This window comes from Gymnogyps californianus, chromosome 18 (genome assembly GCF_018139145.2).
Source record: "Gymnogyps californianus isolate 813 chromosome 18, ASM1813914v2, whole genome shotgun sequence".
Taxonomy (NCBI): domain Eukaryota; kingdom Metazoa; phylum Chordata; class Aves; order Accipitriformes; family Cathartidae; genus Gymnogyps; species Gymnogyps californianus.
Window position 1 is genome coordinate 9,418,105 of NC_059488.1, and position 17,464 is coordinate 9,435,568.

Here is a 17,464-nt window from a genome sequence, read left to right on the forward strand (position 1 = left end):
TTCCCCTCCTACGCACCCCCTGCATGGTGCCAACCTGAGAACAGTTTGGCCGGTCCCTCCTCACGTGCTAAGCGGCCTCAGCAGGAATCATCCCTCCATGCCCGTGGGCTGCCCAGGCAAAACCCTGTAAAACACATGGAAACCGATGCCTCCTCCGAATAAATAATAGCACGCTTGTTTGATTTCCTGAGCACAATAATTAAAAGCCCGGGGGCAGGAGGCATTGTCTGAACGCCCCTGGGACCCAGCTCCCTCAGCTGACTCTTTACATTCCCCCAGTTATTCTTTGCATCCTTTTTTTAGCTTCTCCATTGGCGAATGAAAAATAAAAGCACTTTTTTCCATCAATCTGGCTTTGTTACTGGAAGCCAATGCCTGAAAAGAACTTCTGTGGGTTTTTTTCATGAGTAATGAGCACTTCTGTTCTCGCTGCCCGAACATGTATGTGTTTTCCCATGGGGATGCCCCTCGCTTCTTCTCTCCTGGCTCCTCCAGGTTTGTCCCGGGAGATTTCTTGCCTTATCTGTGCGACCTGTTAGGGCACGGCTGGAGCCACTTCTCCCTTTCCCTGCCATGTTGCTTGTCTTTAAGTATGTCCTTGCCTGGCAGGTAGTGCAGCATGGCCCTGGTGGGATGGGACCAGCAGGCTCGAGGCCCAGGTGATGGGCTGCTGGGCTTCTGGGCTAGCAGAACTGCCCCAGCCCTGCGGGACCCAGCCAGGGAGGAGGTGGCAGGAGCAGAGGCTCAACCTCGCCGGCACCTGACGCATCTCTTTGGTGCTCCTCTGCAGCAGGGACCCTCAATACAGACACCCTTCTCTCTGCTCCGGCTCGGCGGTCAGAGGGGCTGTGGGTGATGCAGCCCCTCCAGCCACCGCTGGGCTGTGGTGGAAAGCTGCAACGTGCAAGAAAAATAAAACGAAAGGACACCAAAGCAGGGCTGGGCACTTCGTTATCATCGTTCCCGGACTTGTTTGCAAAGCTGCACTGGGCAAAATCCAATTTCTAGGACCTTCTGGAAACTGGTTTTCTAGGAACTCAACCAGCTGCGGGACGGGCAAGGGACAGGCAGGCAGGTGGTGGCTCTGCCACCCCGATGGGGAATGTTTCCCTGCCATTATGGGGCAGGTTTCAGTTCCTCCCTGGAGACGGCTCCTCCAAGCAGAGGGGGGCTGTTCCCCGCCTGTCTGCACTGTCGGCTCCAGGAGGATGGGTCCCCGGGTCCCCTGGGGTCCCACAGGGCGCAGGGGCCGGGCAGGGGAGCAGGGTACAGGCAGGAGAGGGCAGCAGGGCTGCTCCAGCTGCCGGGATGAGCGTACCCAGAGGTGACACCCCTCCGGGTATTTTTATTCCCCCTCGGAGGCCCCGCTTTGCCGATGGATGCGAAATCTCTCGCCTGCCTGCAAAGAGCAGCCGGGACAGCCATTCCCTCCTCTGTCCTCCCAGTGCCCTGGCACAGGCGGCGGTGCCGGCACAGCCCATGTGGGCAACAGCTCTGGCCCCACCACCCCAGGGACACCCCATTTGTACTGAAACATGAGCAAGAGGAGACCGAGGCCTCACACCAGGGCCATGCTCGGAGCTGTACACCTCGTCACCCCCCAAAAGCTTGCAGCATCCCCACGACAAGCCACCGAGGAGGAGCAGCAGCGAGTAGCAGGAGAGCATCGGGGCAGGAGCACTGGGAAGGGCCGGAGTGTCACATCGCCTGGCCACCACCTAGGAGACATTTTGCCTTTCCATTTTTAGCTTTGCTGATGAGGAAAACCAAAAAACACCCCCAAAGGAGCTGTGGGGAGGGGGAAATGCCTGAAAGTAAATCAACCCAAGCCAGACACAGCAGTTTGTAGCCTATAGTGCTGGTAAGACCACGGCGTGCATTACACCATCAGCCCCAACGTGGCAATTAGCTGCATCTGCGAAGCAAACCCCCCCCAAAATGCCAGCTGAGCTCTGGTTAACCAGGCACCGGGTTTGGCACTTGATTTACCGAGTTGGAAACCGGAGGGGCCTGTGGCAGCTGGCGGCAGAGGGGTGCCTGAGCACAGGTCTGCCGGCGCTGCCCGGCTCGGCTGGCTGCGGGCTCGGCTGCAGAGCTGCGCTCCCATCAGCTGAGATGCAATTCTGACCCAGAGTGGTTTTAGTTTATGGTTGCCAAAGGCAAAAAAAAAAACCCAAACCATTTTTTTTATCCCCTTTTTGGCAAGTTTTGCTCTGAGAAGCCTCTGAGTGTCGTAGTATTGTTGTCTTTTTCCAACCCGGAGGCTGCCTAGTGATTCGAACCATCAATGAAAGCTGCTGCCCCGGCCACAGCAAAATGAGGCGCTTTCAGCAGCCTGAACGTGTCGTTGGGAGGTTGCCATCAAACGCTGGTTAAAAAAACACAGCAGAAAAAAAAACCAAAACAAAGGCAAGAGTACAAACAGACAGGGCTTGGGATCAGACCGAAGGAAAAAAAAAAAGAAGTTATGAACTATATTTACTCTGCCTGAGATACTTCACTGCCTTCGCTTCTGTGTGCTGTTATTTATTCACTGAGGGCCAAATCGCAGGAAGCGCTCGCAGCCTGCAGCTCCCGGCAAGTCACCGGAGCCACCGCAGCTGCCACGGCAATCCTGCCCCCCGCGCCCCCCGCCCGCCCCGGCGATGCTGCTGCGTCGCCCCAGGGACCTTCTCCCGGCACGATCTGATGCCCGCGGTGCAGCCGGGAGAGCGTGGCATTCCCTGACGGCTGCAGACCGGCGAGCCCCACGCGAGTGGGTCCCCACGGTTGTTCCCCCACCCAGGGAAGCCGCGGCGTTACCTCCGGGTGACGGTTTCCAGATTTTCTAGATGTTTATTGACACCCTCAGCACAAACCTGGCATGAGCATCACAAGCTGCCACCACCACCCGCGTTTCTGCAGAGCAGGTTGGGTTTTAGTTAAGTGGGAGCGGCTCCCCCGTGGTACCACGAGCCCAAATTTCACGTGTCTGACCCGAGGAGCCGGGGAGGGGCTGGCTGGGCACCAAAAACCACCCCAGCTCCCCCCGGAGCTGAGCAAGGCGCATTGTCCCTAGCAGCTGGGGCAGGGGACTGAGTGAGGTCCATAAATTGCAGCCCTTGGAGAGACCATGAGGCCACCAGCGCATGGACTGTCCAAGCTCAAAATGGAATAAAAGCGGAGGAGGCTCTTCAAGCGGGTTTACTTTCCCATCATGAAGGAACGGTGATGCCAGTTACCAGCACCGGCTGTGGCAAGGACAGACATCCCCAGGAGACCTCCAGGATGTCCCTCCACGAGGGGCCAGCCTTTCCGCCAGTCCCGAATCGCACCCTGCACCCCAGAGTGGGCTCTCGGGCAGGCTGAGCCCCAAGTCCGGCCCGCTCGAGATTTGCAAGGCAAGCAGAGAGGAGGTCGGACCCACCGCACCAGCCCCAGACCTCTGCTCAACCAGCGTGGCCAGGCTGCTCCCGAAAGCAGGATGGGAGCGAAGGCTGATGGCTGCCTCCACATTATTTTTCTTTTTCTTCTTACTATTTTTCTGCCAAAATGCCTCCTACCCGGGCTCAGGGGTTTCTTACGGACCCAGGCAGGTCCCTGGCAGTGCTCTCACCCCACTTCGGGGGCGGCAGGTGGGGAACGACTTGAAATGCAAAATCTCCCTTGCTTTCAGATGCTCTTAACACATCAATCAAACCAGCAGTGAAAGCGTGCTGCAGCCCCGCCGAGCACTTCACACCGAGGTGTGCAGCTCACCGCTACCACCGCTACCACTGCTGGCACCGCTGGCACCGCCGGCAGCCCTGCAAAACCCTGCGGGTCCCCCCAGCCCAGGGCCAGGCAGTGGGGCTGGCCGGAGGCTGCAGAAAGGTTTCCCTTGGACTCTCTGCTGCTTTCCAGGAGCATCAGCATCAGCGAGGGGTTTCTGCCAGCTGGGAGCCCCACGGCCGTCAGGGCTCAGCACTCCCACGTGCCTCCACGCAAGGTTATTTTTCTAGCATTTATTTTCTTTCCACTCATCCGGTACAGTTGTTGTGACACTACAGTCAGCAAATATCATTAAACAGTAGGAAATGTGAGGTTTTACTGCTTCAGTGAGATTCGGCTGATAAAAAGAGGAAGCCAGAAACCCTCTTTGAGAGGGTGCGAAGCCCTCGCAAGCCGCCCCGGACCTCCCCACACCCCTCGACTGCTCGGACCCCCAGGTCTGGATCCGGCCCACAGCTGCAGCCCCACTTGGGGTGGGGGGACTCGCTGGGTGCTGGGGGTCACCCACAAACATGCTGGGACATCACTGCCTGCTTGTCATCCCGGTCCTGGGGCAGAAGGCAGGATACGACCCCCTCGCTGCCTGCCATTGCAGGGTGCCTGCAGGACCTGGGCTGGGGGCTGCGCCTGGGACCCCCAAAGTCTGGGCTTGTAAAATGGGCTTGGTCTGTCGGTGCTAGTGGCCATGCAATACTCATCGCTGGCACAGCCCAGGGAGCCGTTTTCAGCTCCTTTATCTGATGGGACATTTTGAGGGAACAATGTCCCCCATGGCAGAGCTGGGGCGAACAATGGGCGCGGGGCGGCGGGCGGCTCGGTGGCCGGGCTGCGGGACCCTGGGCGCCCCAGCCCGCAGGAAATCCTTTTATTTTTCACTTGTGAACTGAAACAAACACAAGCTCCTGTTTATTTCCTGGTCGATTGTATTTTGGAGGATGGAGGTGGCTTCCCCACGCCGGGCAGCTTAACTCCTCCCGTGCCGGCTGTGACTGTCCCCCTTCCTGCAGCAAGATTGCTCCTCGTGCGGTGGTCACCACATGGACCCCCACCCTCCCTCTTGCCTCCGCTAATTTATATTTAATTTGAAAACATGGGGGTCATAAATAACACGTGCTGGTGTGGGAAGTCTGGGAAGCGGGAAGCCGGCCCATCCCCTGCCATGGCCAAGGTTGGGGAGCCCGGAGTGATGGCTGGAGGGTTTAGGGCTGGAGCTGCTGCTGGAGGAGCAGTGCAGCATCCCTGGGGCTGCTCCACACCGAAGCAGCCACCGCCGCAGCCCTGTGGGATGCCCCGCTCCGAAGCAAAAGGGAAACAGGGCCCCGATGCAGCACTGGCTCAGCACAGAGCTGCTGGGCAGGATTTGTCCCTCCTCTCTCCATCCCTCTGCACCTCTCCCTGCCATCCCCCAGCCCGGACTGCCACCGTCCCTCAGGTTCGGGGCTGGCATCGCCCCACGTCTCCGGCTGCTGAGCCCTCTCCTCCCACGGTGAGGCCGAAGGTTTGCCGACCTCAGGCTTTTCTCACAGCTTCCCCGTCACATCCTCTCCAGCTCCCACGTCTGCCGTTCACAGGCGCTGCTCTCTTGGCTCCCGGCCCCGGGGCCTGTGCCTGGGTGGAAACAGCATCCAGATGGAGCTATTTTTTCACATTTTTGGGGGGGAGGGGAGGAAGGTTTGGGAAAAAGCCGCCGGGACCAGGAAAGCAGAGGGAAGGAGCGGATTTGCAAGGGGGCTGGTTAGCACGGCCCCGTTTCTGCGGGGTGCTCCCGGGAACAGGGGGGGCTCGGCAGGAAAACTGAGGCACGGAGCATCCCACCCAGGGCAGTGTCCTGGCTGATGGTGAAGTCTTTAACTCCTGCCCCATCCCTGCGTGGGTGCAATCGGGGGGACGGCGCAGTCTGGATCGCACTTCCATCAGCAGAGAGCAGCTGCCCAGACAGGGAATTCGGTGCCATGGGCAGAGCCTGAACTTGGCTCTCGCTCATCCAGAGGCTGGCGGGGGAGGAAAAGCCCCTCCGCCCCTTCAACCTTAAATTGCATCCATAGAAAACTTTCAAAACCCCACCATTGTGTTAGAGGATAAACATTTATTGAATATTTCCTGTTTGGCACAAATACTCTCGACTCCTCTATGGTCTTTTTCTTCTCGTGTCTTTAAACGAGAATTATTTGAGCTGAATGTAAAGGAAAAGTATCCCCAGAGCACGGAGCCCCGGGGAGCGTGGAGCGAAGGAAAGCCCACGTGTGTGCCATGCCTGCTTGCTGTTAGCTATTAATTTCTGTCTCCCGAGGTCTGACATGAGCAATGCATTATGCAAAGGTTGTGGGAATATTTCAGACGCTGCATCCCGGGAGAACTACAATTTCAGTTTTACAGGGTTTAGGGTATTTTTTTTCCGCCCTTTCTTTCAAATGTGTTATTTCACTGAGATGTAACAGCGGTTACGACTTACACAGCATAGGGAAGGACGAGCTGGGTCTGGCTGCGGTGGTCAAGGCTTCACCGCCCCTGGACACCCATGGTTCAGCCTTGCGTCCCCAAAGCCCTCCGAGGTGGGCACCCATCAGATGGAGGAGCAGCGGTCGGACCCCGCTTGCATGCTTGGGTACAGGCAAAACCCATGGGGCTGGACAGGGGCTGAAAGCGGGGCTGCGAGCCGCTGGGCAGCCGGGGCCGAGGCAGCAGCCGGTGCTGGAGGCTCCTGGTGCGGCAGGGAAGGCAGCGCCGGGGGACGCGCTGGGTTTCGGGCCAACACCTGGCATAGCCTGGGCTGGGGAGAGCCTTGCAAAACACGAGCTCTTCCAGCAGATAAGTCTTGCAACAGGCGCTGGCTGCAGGCACTCTTCTGCTCACCGCCACTCCTCGGCACGTGCCGCTGCGGCACCTCCGGGGCTGGAGCCAGGGAAGGTGGGGGGGGGACACACGGGGACACCCTGTCCCGCGCCACTGGGAGCCCAGAGGGAGAGAGAGGGCTCAGGTTGGGATGAAGCTGAATGGGGCTTGGTCCGGAGGCCGTCTAATTCTGGCCCAGGCACAATCAAAAGGGATTTATTTTTAGGCTCCGGGCTATCGCTGCTTTGGGGAACTGAATGGAAAATGTATATTTAGCTCCTTTGGCGATTTGCTTAGAAAAATAAGCTCCTGTCACCGCTGCGGGTGGTGATTTGTGCCAGCCCTGCCCTCACCAGCACCGCCGGGCCCCTGGGCAGCCGAGCAAAGCCGGCAGGCATTGCCCCACCGCACGGCTGGTGGCTGCAGCCCCGGCTCACTTGGGCAGCGCTGAGCCGGGAGCTGGCTTGCAGGCTTGCTTTTTTTTTGTTTCTCAAAAGGATCTTGCTGTCCCGCAGACTTTGCCCTTGCTGTGCAAATGCAGGTGTTGGAGGACAGCGCCAGGCGCCCTCCGCACCTCCCACACCCGCTGTGCCCACGGGGCATCCCACCGGGGACCAGCACCATCCCCGTGCCTGGCGGCCAGCGCAGAGGGATGCGGTCACGTAGGTCCCGCTGCCAGGACCTGATTTATGTAGTGCCTGCGGGAAGTGCTGAGGCCTCTCCGGTGTGAAAGACGTACACGAACGCCCGGGAGGGAGATGATATTTCCTCCCCGAAATGCAGGTGAGAACCAGAAGGGCAGACCATTACAGAGCCGTTCACACTATAAATACACGAGATACACAGGAACCCAGGGCCCGTAGCTATTTTTGCCTGCAGGAAGCTGGGATGAGGAGGAGAGCATCCCTCCCTCCCCAGCACGTTGCTGGCAGCGGGACGTGCCCAGGGCCAGGGCTGCCAGGCTGGGCACATCCTGCCCCGTGCCAGCTCCAAGCATTTCGCTCGCACACCACCACCGCCAGCAAAGGCAAGAATGGGCACAGGGCCGGCACTGCCCCATCACCTTCACCCTCACAGGGCAAAGAGCAGTTGCCAGAGAGCTGCCGTCCCTTGGCTGGGGCTCTGAAAGAGGGTGCATGGTCCCTCTGCCAGGCTGCTGCAAGTGTCTTGTCTCAGGGTGATGGAAATGGCCGGGATAGGAGCCTGCGACTGGGTAACCCCAGAGCCGCTGGACCCCGCAGCGGCTTGTGCTCCCCAGCGCCGGCTGGCCGGGCGGCTAAAGGAAAAGATGTGTTGCCTTCTCCAGGGCTGATATCAGCTCCTCATCCTGCAGAGATCTCTGCTGACTGATGACCTGCTCCCCTTGCACACGGGAAACAGCATCGGCTTTACTGGCACTGGATCAGGCCCGTGAAGCGTGCACAGCCAGTATGGGAGGCAGCAAGGGCTGCTGCCACGATCCTTGCTCCTCTCCCTCGCTGGCTGCGCTGAAGACCACTCCTGAGCAGCTTTAGCTCCTGATGTGTTTTCTTATCCCACTTTCAGCTCTCTGGCAGGCAGACGGGCTGCGTTGCCGCGCACACCCCTGTGCCATGTGAAGCACACCGGTGAGCCGAAATGCAAACCGCATGGAGGGGATTAAAGGCACTTGGCCCCGAGAGGGAAGAGTGAGAACAGGACCACACTTGGGGCTGCCTCCTCCTCTGATCAGATCTCAGACAGCTCTCTCCATCCACGCTCATCTGTCCCGATTTCCTCGTTGCTCGCCTATCTCTTGGCCGGCATCTCTTCTTTGGAAGAAGCCAAAGGCAATAATTGCACGAAACCAGTGATGGCAAATCACCAGCAGCATCGTCACTAATTGCACAGATGTTATCACCACCTTCAGCAATGCCTGTCTGTCTCTGCATCCTCTCACCTCTAGAAAATGGAACCCAGCAACATTTCTTGGTCCAAAAAAACTTAAGGCAGAGTCCTGTCTCTGCCGGTTACTTGCTTGGCGTCTACATGCGTGTGTGTGTGTGTTGCACGTGCATGCCTGTGGGTTTGACTGTGTGTGTATTTGTGTGTGTGTGTGTGCACTTGTAGAGAAAGCACATTTTGCAACAGAGACATGAGAATAAAATATTTCAAGAATGTCTCTTGAATAAAGTAATCTTGTGGAATTTGACGGCCAAGGTCACCAATAACTTTTGCTTCTTGTTTGCTCAGTGCAGAGCTGGATCTGGGCTCCGCACGGGCAGGGTCCCACGGATGAGGAAGGCGGCTGGTCCCCAGCTCCCCAGCTGAGGACAGCTGTGTGTTTTGAGATCTATGTCCAAGAGCAGCAATAGCTTCAGGACATGGCTGGGACCCAAAGCTCCCACCTCACCCCCACAGGAGGAACCCTGCCTGGGGAGCGACTCTCCTCTGAGTCCCGGCGTGACCTGCCGGGGCACGCTCCGTCTCCGGCATTCACCAAAAGAAAAGAAGCAGGAAGAAAAAAAAGTCAGCACCTCGTGATGTAGCCTCATAATTACCTGTTATTCTCATATCGAGGTAATTAACAATTAGGCAGCTGTCTGAATCACATGCAGAGGAACAATTATTTCGTTATTAATGGATTCTATTTAACAGGTCCTATTTTCCCAGATGTTTTTTTTTCCTTGTGCTCTCATGAATTATCCTAGCAATTAAACCTGCACCAGAAAGAGGGAGGAGTAGTCCTAATATTTACTGAACCTTGCAAAGCATCACATTTCTCAGCTTATGAACCTGTCACAAGTCATCGGGGGGCTCTGGCGGTGATGGGGAGCCCGTAACCCAACACCCTCCGCTGTCACCTGCACAGATCTGCTGGCTCTGCCCTGCTGCTGCTGCTGGGGAGTTTATTCATTTCACGGGTACCGCTGCAGATAAAAGCTATTATTTACAGTCAGTTACATATTTCCGTTGGCAAACCTCCTCCCTTAACTACAGGTTTGAAAACATCCCACTCAGCAAACCGAAGCTGCGCAGGCTAAAGCCAACCCGCTTTTGCGTGGGTGCCGTTCCCCACGTGCCCGCCCCGATGTCTCAGCGGTGCTGTGCTGGTTGTCACCCCAGGATGGCTGTGGTTTGGGGTGCGGGAACAGCCCGGCTGGGCCCTTTACCTTCGTGTTCCCTAAAGGCACTTTGCAGGAGGCACCCCAAGCTCTCCCCAGGGCTGCTGCCGGCCGACCCTGGGAGTGCTGCGGGGTGGGGATGCACTCCCCTTCCCCGGGCACCACGCTTTGCTCCCGCACCGCCGTGCCCGTGCAAAGAGACGCATTAATAACCCCTGAATCCTTGAAGCCCAGCAGCGGGAACAGCCCAGGTCCAGCCCTTTGGGTCAGCTCCCATGGATGCAGAGGTGGTTTTGGCCGTGCTGCCCAGGGCTCTGCAGGGATGGGGACCTGCTGGGCTGCCCTGGGGACCCTGGGTGAGCACAGGAGCCGCCGCGGGCTGGTGCGGCAGGCAGCAGCGATGCCGGGTGGAGGGCAGCAGGCACGTGGGGGCTAATCCCTCTCCAGGGAAAGTTTCATTTTGATTTTCCCACCTTTTGAGTTTGGCTCATGCTCCAAAGCAGGAGGGTTGGACTCTCTCCCAAACCCTTGAGTTTGGGGTTTTTTGGGAGGGGGAGTTTTTTGAGTTTGCTTTCATCGGTTTGTGAGTACGGACTGGTCCAGGAGTTTGTGTTTTCAACAGACAGTCAGGGCTGAGCCCTCACAGCCACCCTGCACAGGGCCAGGCACCTGCTCCGCTCCCATTTGTTTTTTCCAGGCACGGAGTTGGGCATTTCACTGAAAAACAGGAACTTTGCTGGACAGCAGCTGCTCCGAGGCGGTGAATCAGCTCGTCCCGCTGACGCCCAGCGGAGCCGTGCCAGCGCCGCGCAGCGCTCCCATGCCCCATGCTCCGCACACTTGGGGCCCCGACGTGGCAGCACGTGCCACCGGCCCGGTGGGCAGCCCCTGCAGCACAGGGACCTGGCCGGCGGCTGCGACCACCCGCGTGGCAGCAGCGAGGGGTCTGCGGCTGGTGCCCCGTCCCCACCGCCTGCGCAGAGGTCAGCAGGCCACAACCAGGCACGGACGGCTAATGCCTTTTGTCCCAGCCTGACTTTTCCCCTCCCAGCAGGATTAGGACGGGATGACCAGACAAGGAGGCCCCTAATCCTATTACTGGACCCTGGCGCAGCCCCGTTGGGCAACTCTGGGAACCGGCCTTGCTGCAAGGCACCGGGGCAGCGGGTGAGGAAGCAGCCCGCAAAACCAAGCGCAGCCGCCATCCTGCTCAGCCCCATTTCCACCAGTTTTCCCAAAACCACTTTGCTCTGCACTTGCAGAGCACTGGGCACGATGCCCTGGCATGCATGGACAGCAGGAGACACACGGGCACCCCTGATGCCTGCAGCCCCCGCCGGTGAGGCTCAGCCCCCCGCAGCTATGCACCCAGCAGCATTTGGAGCAGGTGGTCCTGAGCCCTTTTGGCTCATTTGGCTCATTTGGCTCATTTGCCACATTTCTCCGCAGGGTTGCAGCTGAGAGGGCAGCAAACCTTCTCCTGCCTGGAGAGCGAGTTGTTTTTCTCCCCTGACAGTTGCAAGGAGCCATGTTTGTCTTTCTCTCCCTTCCTGTTTACTCGCTGCCATCAGGATGCGCTTTGATGTGGTTTTGCTGCTGGACGTTCATGGGAGCATCGTCTCGTGGGCGCCCGCAGCTCCCTCCACGGTGCGGCAGGGACCATGGCTCTGAACGCAGCAGCTCCAACCGCACCGGGGCCCTGGCAGAGCCCGCGTGCCACAGGGGCACGGCTCGGCGAGGTGCTGGAGCTGGAGGGAGCGAGCACACCACTACCCTTGGCAGTGCCTGGGCTGCCGCACAGCTCCTACGCTCCAAAGTCCAGGCAGCAGCGAGAGCCCTGCCCGGCCGTGCCCGGGGCAGACGCTGCTCCAGCGGGGCACAGGCTCCTGCTAGGAGTGGGGAGCTGGTGGTGGCATGGGGGTCCCACTGGGGACCATCACCTCGTCCCCGTGTGCTGGGGCAGGGGGGTCGGCCCCATCCCTCCAGTGGGTCCAGGGGTGCACAGATCCTCCCTTGCGCTCCCCGCTTCCTCCCGGGCTGTGAGTCTCACCACCCTGTGCAAGAGCCACTGCATTTGAAAGGTCACCAGGCTTTGAAGTCGGCGGCTAAGGGCGGCAGGGGAGGACTCACACCTTGCCGGCATCTCTTTGCCGGCCAGTTCCCAGCCTGCCACCCACGCCGGCCCGTGCCACGGGGAGAGGTGCTGCCGGTGGGTGGTACGGCACACGGCCTGGCCCGTGCCACCAGCCCTGTGCCTGCACCGCGGCATGGGAGCAGCAGGACCGTCCCTATATGTGGAGATGGGGGGAAGCCCCATGGGCTAGCTGAGACCCGCCGAGGGAAGCAGCGGGCAGCAGCCCTTGTCAAGCAGGAGCGACCTCTCCCCGCGGAGGGGACCCCACAGAGGGACAAAGGGTTGTGGCATCACAGGAGTTTTTTTGTTAATTTATTTTTCAGCCTAATTCTAAAGAAAATCCGCAATGATTTTCCAGGAAATAAATCGCTCACCTACAGCTGCCAGCGGGCAGAGGTCGGGGAACGCGCTCTGGGGCATCTCCAAACCCTTTGGCACCGGCTGCGGCACCACGAAAGCCCCCAAGCGCAGCCAGCCCCGTGGGATCCGCTGCGGCACAGGGCAGGGGATCCCCAGTGCCCTGGCACGAGGGATGTGCTGGGCATGACAGGGGTTTTCCTGGGGCTCCTGGGGGCACCCAAGCATGGTTTGGGGGGGTCCTGCCTCCCTCCCTCCGAGGCGTGGAGCCCACCGCAATGGAGCACCCCACGATAAAGCCGGTGCCCCGCAGCCTCTCCTCTCTGAGCGGAAACGGCATCTTTCGGCCGATTTCTCCTGGTTCCCGTCTTCGTGTGCCTGGCTTTGATTCGCGGACGAGCCCTGTGATAATGTGGCTGCCTGGGAAGGAAGGGAGTAGAAGGAACTGGCTATTATGCTTGGCCCCTCTCCAGGAGGTGTTTTTTGCTGGGAGGCACCAAGGTCAGAGCTGGGTGGGAAGCGTTGCCCGACAGCAGCCCTCGCACATGCGCGCGGCCATGGCGGGGGGGACGCGGGAGCCCCCACACCGCCCCGGCAGCGGGGCTGCCATCCCGAGCACCCATAGCCCAAAACGCCCTGCGTCGGCGCAGAAGATGCGCGGTGCCCTCTGCATGCGTTTCGGAGGGGAAAGAGCTGCTTTGCAGCTGCTCTGCGAAATGAAACATCTCCAAATCTTCCCATTTCCACGTGGAAGGGAAGAGGGGGCGGTGGGTGGGAGCGCCCGCGAATGGAGCAAGCAGCAAGGGCTGGGGTGCGGAAAGCACTTTTTCACCCTCTTTTTGTAATCGCTTAAGAATTTCAGCTGGCTTCAGCCCGGCGCAGGAGCTCCCAAGTCCTAAATCCCATTGCTGTGAGAACAGAGCTGGCACTGAACTGGCCCCGAAACTACCTGCCGGCATCGGTGACATCCCAGGACCCTGCAACCCAGCCCCCCTAGGCTACCGCAGCGAGAAGGGGCATGCCCGGGTCTCCGGGAGCGACGTCTCCCAAAAAACCTGCCTGAAAACCTGCACGGAGCTAGTGTCCGCGCAGCATGACGTCTCTCTTGAGTGCTTGCCCTGGGAGAGGCAAATCCCAGCGGCACGGAGCCGGGTGAAACTGCGGGGATGCCAGCGTAACTCAGATGTGCTTGGCATTGCATGGCAGTCCAGAAATCCAGTATCAGATTCATGCCTGGGCTTGTGTGCAGAGAATCAGGCTTGGGTTTTCACTGCTGCGAGCGATGGTTTTCAATTATTTAATGTAAATATCAGCAGAGGTCTGATCCTGGCCCCTCCACACGCTCTGGTGAGCAATTTCTTTGCTGAGACAATGAAAAAACCCATGTGCCTCAGCAGGAAAAGGAGGAATGGAAGAAAAAGCAAAGAAATGGGTGGTCTTGAAAGAAGATGCACATGAAACGCAGGGTGCAAACATGTCCCGCGTGGCCCCAGGGCTGGGGGAAAGGCTGGGCTGGGGTCTGAACTTTGAGAGAGCCGGGTCACCGCCTGCGTCCCCGCCGTGGGCGAGAACCAGCGGGTGCAGGGCCACCCCCCACCCCGAGCTGGGTGCCTGCGACACCCTGAGGAATCGCCCTGGCGAGGGAAGGGAGGGGGACAGGGACACGCAGGGTCTGCAGCACCCAGGTGCAGGTAAGGACAAGAACAAGCACGGAGGGGACAGGGACACGCACCGAGGAACGGGGGGGACCTGCGTCTTGAGCCAGCCCACGTGGGTGGGTGCACCCATGCCCCGGCACCCGCAAGGGAGCAGCGTGGGGATGGGACGGGCTTGGGACCGGGCACATCGTCACCCGCAGCTCTATAAACCCCATCGGCCTCTGTTTACACAAGAGCAAATGTTTCGGTTGTTTTATGGAGGTGGATAAGAGCAGCAGAGGGGACAGCGAGGCCGGGACCGGGCTGAGAGACGCCTGCCCAACACCTGCTCTCCCTTCGCAGCCCATAAAGGTGTTTTATTTTAAACGTGACACAGATTTTATAGCGCAATAGCACAGCAGCACCTTTCACCCAGGTACAAACAGTGCAGGGAAATCTGCTCCTCCGGGACGTCTCCCCGCCTGTCGCTAATCCCATGGGTGAGAGTTACTAAGCTGACTTTACACACCAAGAAATGATGGCCAGAAGCAACCCTGCAATTAAAACCAGTTTCAGCAGCCTGCGAGGAGGAAAACCCCATGGGTGCCAAGCCCGGACGCAGCAGCCGTGCCAGGGCAGGGACACGCATGGCACCGACCTCCGCCCACGGCAGCGAGGGCTGGCTGTCCTCTGTCCCATCCCGACCCCGGACACCCTGGTGGGACCGATCCCCACAGCGCTGCCAGGAGGAAAGTCATCCTCCACAGGCACGGGCTGCTGGCGGCGCTGCCATCGCTGCCGTGCTTGAGGGATGGCACGATCGGTGTGATTTATCCTGTGGCCATCCATTCACAATCCTCCACTCAGCTATTTAAGGGGGGGGGGGGGGAAGAAAAATCAGGATTTAGACCATTCTTTCAAATCCAGCCTCATTTCTCCGGTGCCTCGGGGAATCGCAGCTTAATCCCATTATGGGGCAGCTTTGGCTGGGATAGTTTTACATTGCAGACTCCACGACCGGCCGTATTTTTATCTGCTCAGACTTTCCAGGATGTTCTACCCACTTTGATTCACGCTTAATTACTAAAAATTGCTTTTTTTGAGAGTGTGAGCGAGGGTGCGGGTGCGTGTACCAGCGCGAGGAGGGCTAACCCTGCGTGCTGTTCCAAAACCCAGCCGGCGGAGGAATGCCAAACCAAGCACGGCAAGGAAAGCAGGAGAGATCCAGTTTGATGTCTGCCTTATCGGTCCTATTTTTATTGCACTGGATGTATAAGAGCAAAATATTGATTGTGATGATAAAGAGATGAAAGTGTCAAGAAGGAATAGGCATACTAGTTACTCAGGCGATTGGAAGCCACGTTGGTTGTATTTAACAGGCATTTGCCATTAAAAAAAACGCCTGTTTTTATTTAAATAGCCTAGGGCAAATTTCTCACTAAACCAACTTTCCCACGCCAGCCCAGTGCTCTAACTCTGGTTTTTGGCAATTTTTTTCCTGAGCTGTCAAGGCAAAATATATATAAGAATGCTGGTCTCACTTAGGTTTTTTTCCAGCCCCTGGAGACATGAAAATAATTTACAGATGTGCATTACCTGTTTATATTTGTATTAAGTTTTTCTTAACGGACATAATTTTCTTAGCTCGCAGTAACAAAAAAATATTCCCAGAGTTTCACTCATTTAATTTTAACTTATTAAAACTTTTAAACATGTGTGGAGGTTTTATGTTTTTAAATCACTAATCACATGGACAGTTGCCAAGGTTTCTATTAAAGCCTTTTATGAACACTATTTTTAAAAGTACCTAAAATCCCATTATTTTTAACCCCTGAAGACCACTCAAAATAAAAAGTTTCTTTGGATTTATGTCATATTCACCTCTTATTGCAAAAAGATTTATGCTGAACACTGACTTTTCCCTTCCTCCCCTTTTTCTTTAACTGGTAGGAGTCTCTGGGGGAGGCGTTCCGGAGAAGGAAACTCGAGGAGGTTCCCTGCGAGGATCTTGCACCAGATCCCCCCTGTACCAGGGGAAGGATGGCACCAGATTAAAGCAGGGCATCTCACAGCAGCGCCTGGCTGGAGGAGTCATCCTCGTGCCGAGATGCTCGCGCCCCCGTCCTGCCTGTGGGAAACCACAGAGAAGCCTTTTACCTCCCCCACGGCAAAGCCTTCCCCGGTGCAGAGCCGCCCCACTGCCGCGGGGTCACGGCAGCCCTCGGGTGATGGCGATAAATAGATGTATTTGACCTTTCGTGTTCAGGGGGCGAGGCGGCAGGGCTGCGCGGCTGCACGCACGGCTGTGTTTGCGTTTATCCGCAGCCTTGCCCCCGGCCTCCACGGGCAGACCCTCCCCACTGCAGAGAAAAGCCAGGGCCAGGGCTCACACACGGCTTCCCACGTTCTCTTTCGGCCCCAGGCTCGTGAGTGTCCAGCACCCCAAGAGCAGCCGGTGCCAGGGACACCCAGTTATCCGGCAGTGCCCGCCGCTGCAGTGCCAGAGCAGCAGGCAGGGCTGGGTGTCTCCACCACCCGGTCCTGCCACTGCATCCATCCCCAGATGACGCAGTCACGGCAGGGACTCCGATGGCCCCACGTACCCAGGCACGGCCACGGTGGTCTGGTGGGGCTGGGGGAGCTCCGTTGAGTTTCGGGGAGCAAGCCCCGGAGCGCAGCTAAGCTGAACGCATGGTGCTTTCTGCACGTGGAGAACAAGCCCGGGCAAAGCTACGGCCGGTATTTCCAGGCAGGTAGAGCCGAGATGCTGCCTGCTCGCTGGGCTCCAGCGGGAAGGGAAAAGGGAGAAGATGGAGAGAAAGAGAGCAGAAGTCTCCATCTCCAAGGAAGCCCGAGTGGTGGAAACCTCAGGCTGCCCTCGCAGCTGCCTTGCCTCCAGCTGAGGCTGAAGATGGTGGCAAGGTCGTGGTGGCGCAGAGACATCGCTCAGGCAGGGCAGCGGCAGGGGCTGCATCCTGCTGCCCAGCCTCTGCCACCCTACTCCTGTCTGCAGGGAGGATAAAACAGGGGGAGCATCCACTTCCCTGCCAAGGGTAGAAAACGAGGGTGAAGAGGCATCACAGCCTCGCGTCCTTTGGCATCTGTTATTTGCTCTTAAAACACACCAATGGCCCGGCTTTGCCCCTGCTCTGCCACAACGGAGCGAGGCAAGTGGCATCTCCTTGGGATGCTTTAAGGTTTCAGAGGGGGCTCGAGCTTCCAGCAGCACCCGAACCCTGAGCGGCACTGTGCTCCGCTCAGAGCCCCGACTCCCCAGCCCGGCTCGGGGCACTGTTTTAGAGCCCAAAGCGACGAATGCAGGAGGAGCAGGGAAGGAGGGGAGAGCGCGGGAGCGAGGTACCGCTGCAGGGCTCGCTCCTTTGATCTGACGAGCAGACTCTGCCCTTCAGTTTGTTTAATTGTTTCACACTTGCTCTGGAAATAATTTACAACAGGAAGCAGTGGGATAACACCAGGCCTGGCATGGGACGGGATGAGCCCCGGGGGCTGGCGGAGAGGTGCCCTGTGATGAGAGACACAGATGACAACGGTGTCACCTCCTTCCCATTAACCCGTTGCCGACCCTTGCTCCTCTTCCTCTTTCCCAAGCTTTCAGCCAAAGGCCAGCAGCCGGCCCTGCACGTCCCCATATTTGAGAGCTGTAAAAGAGC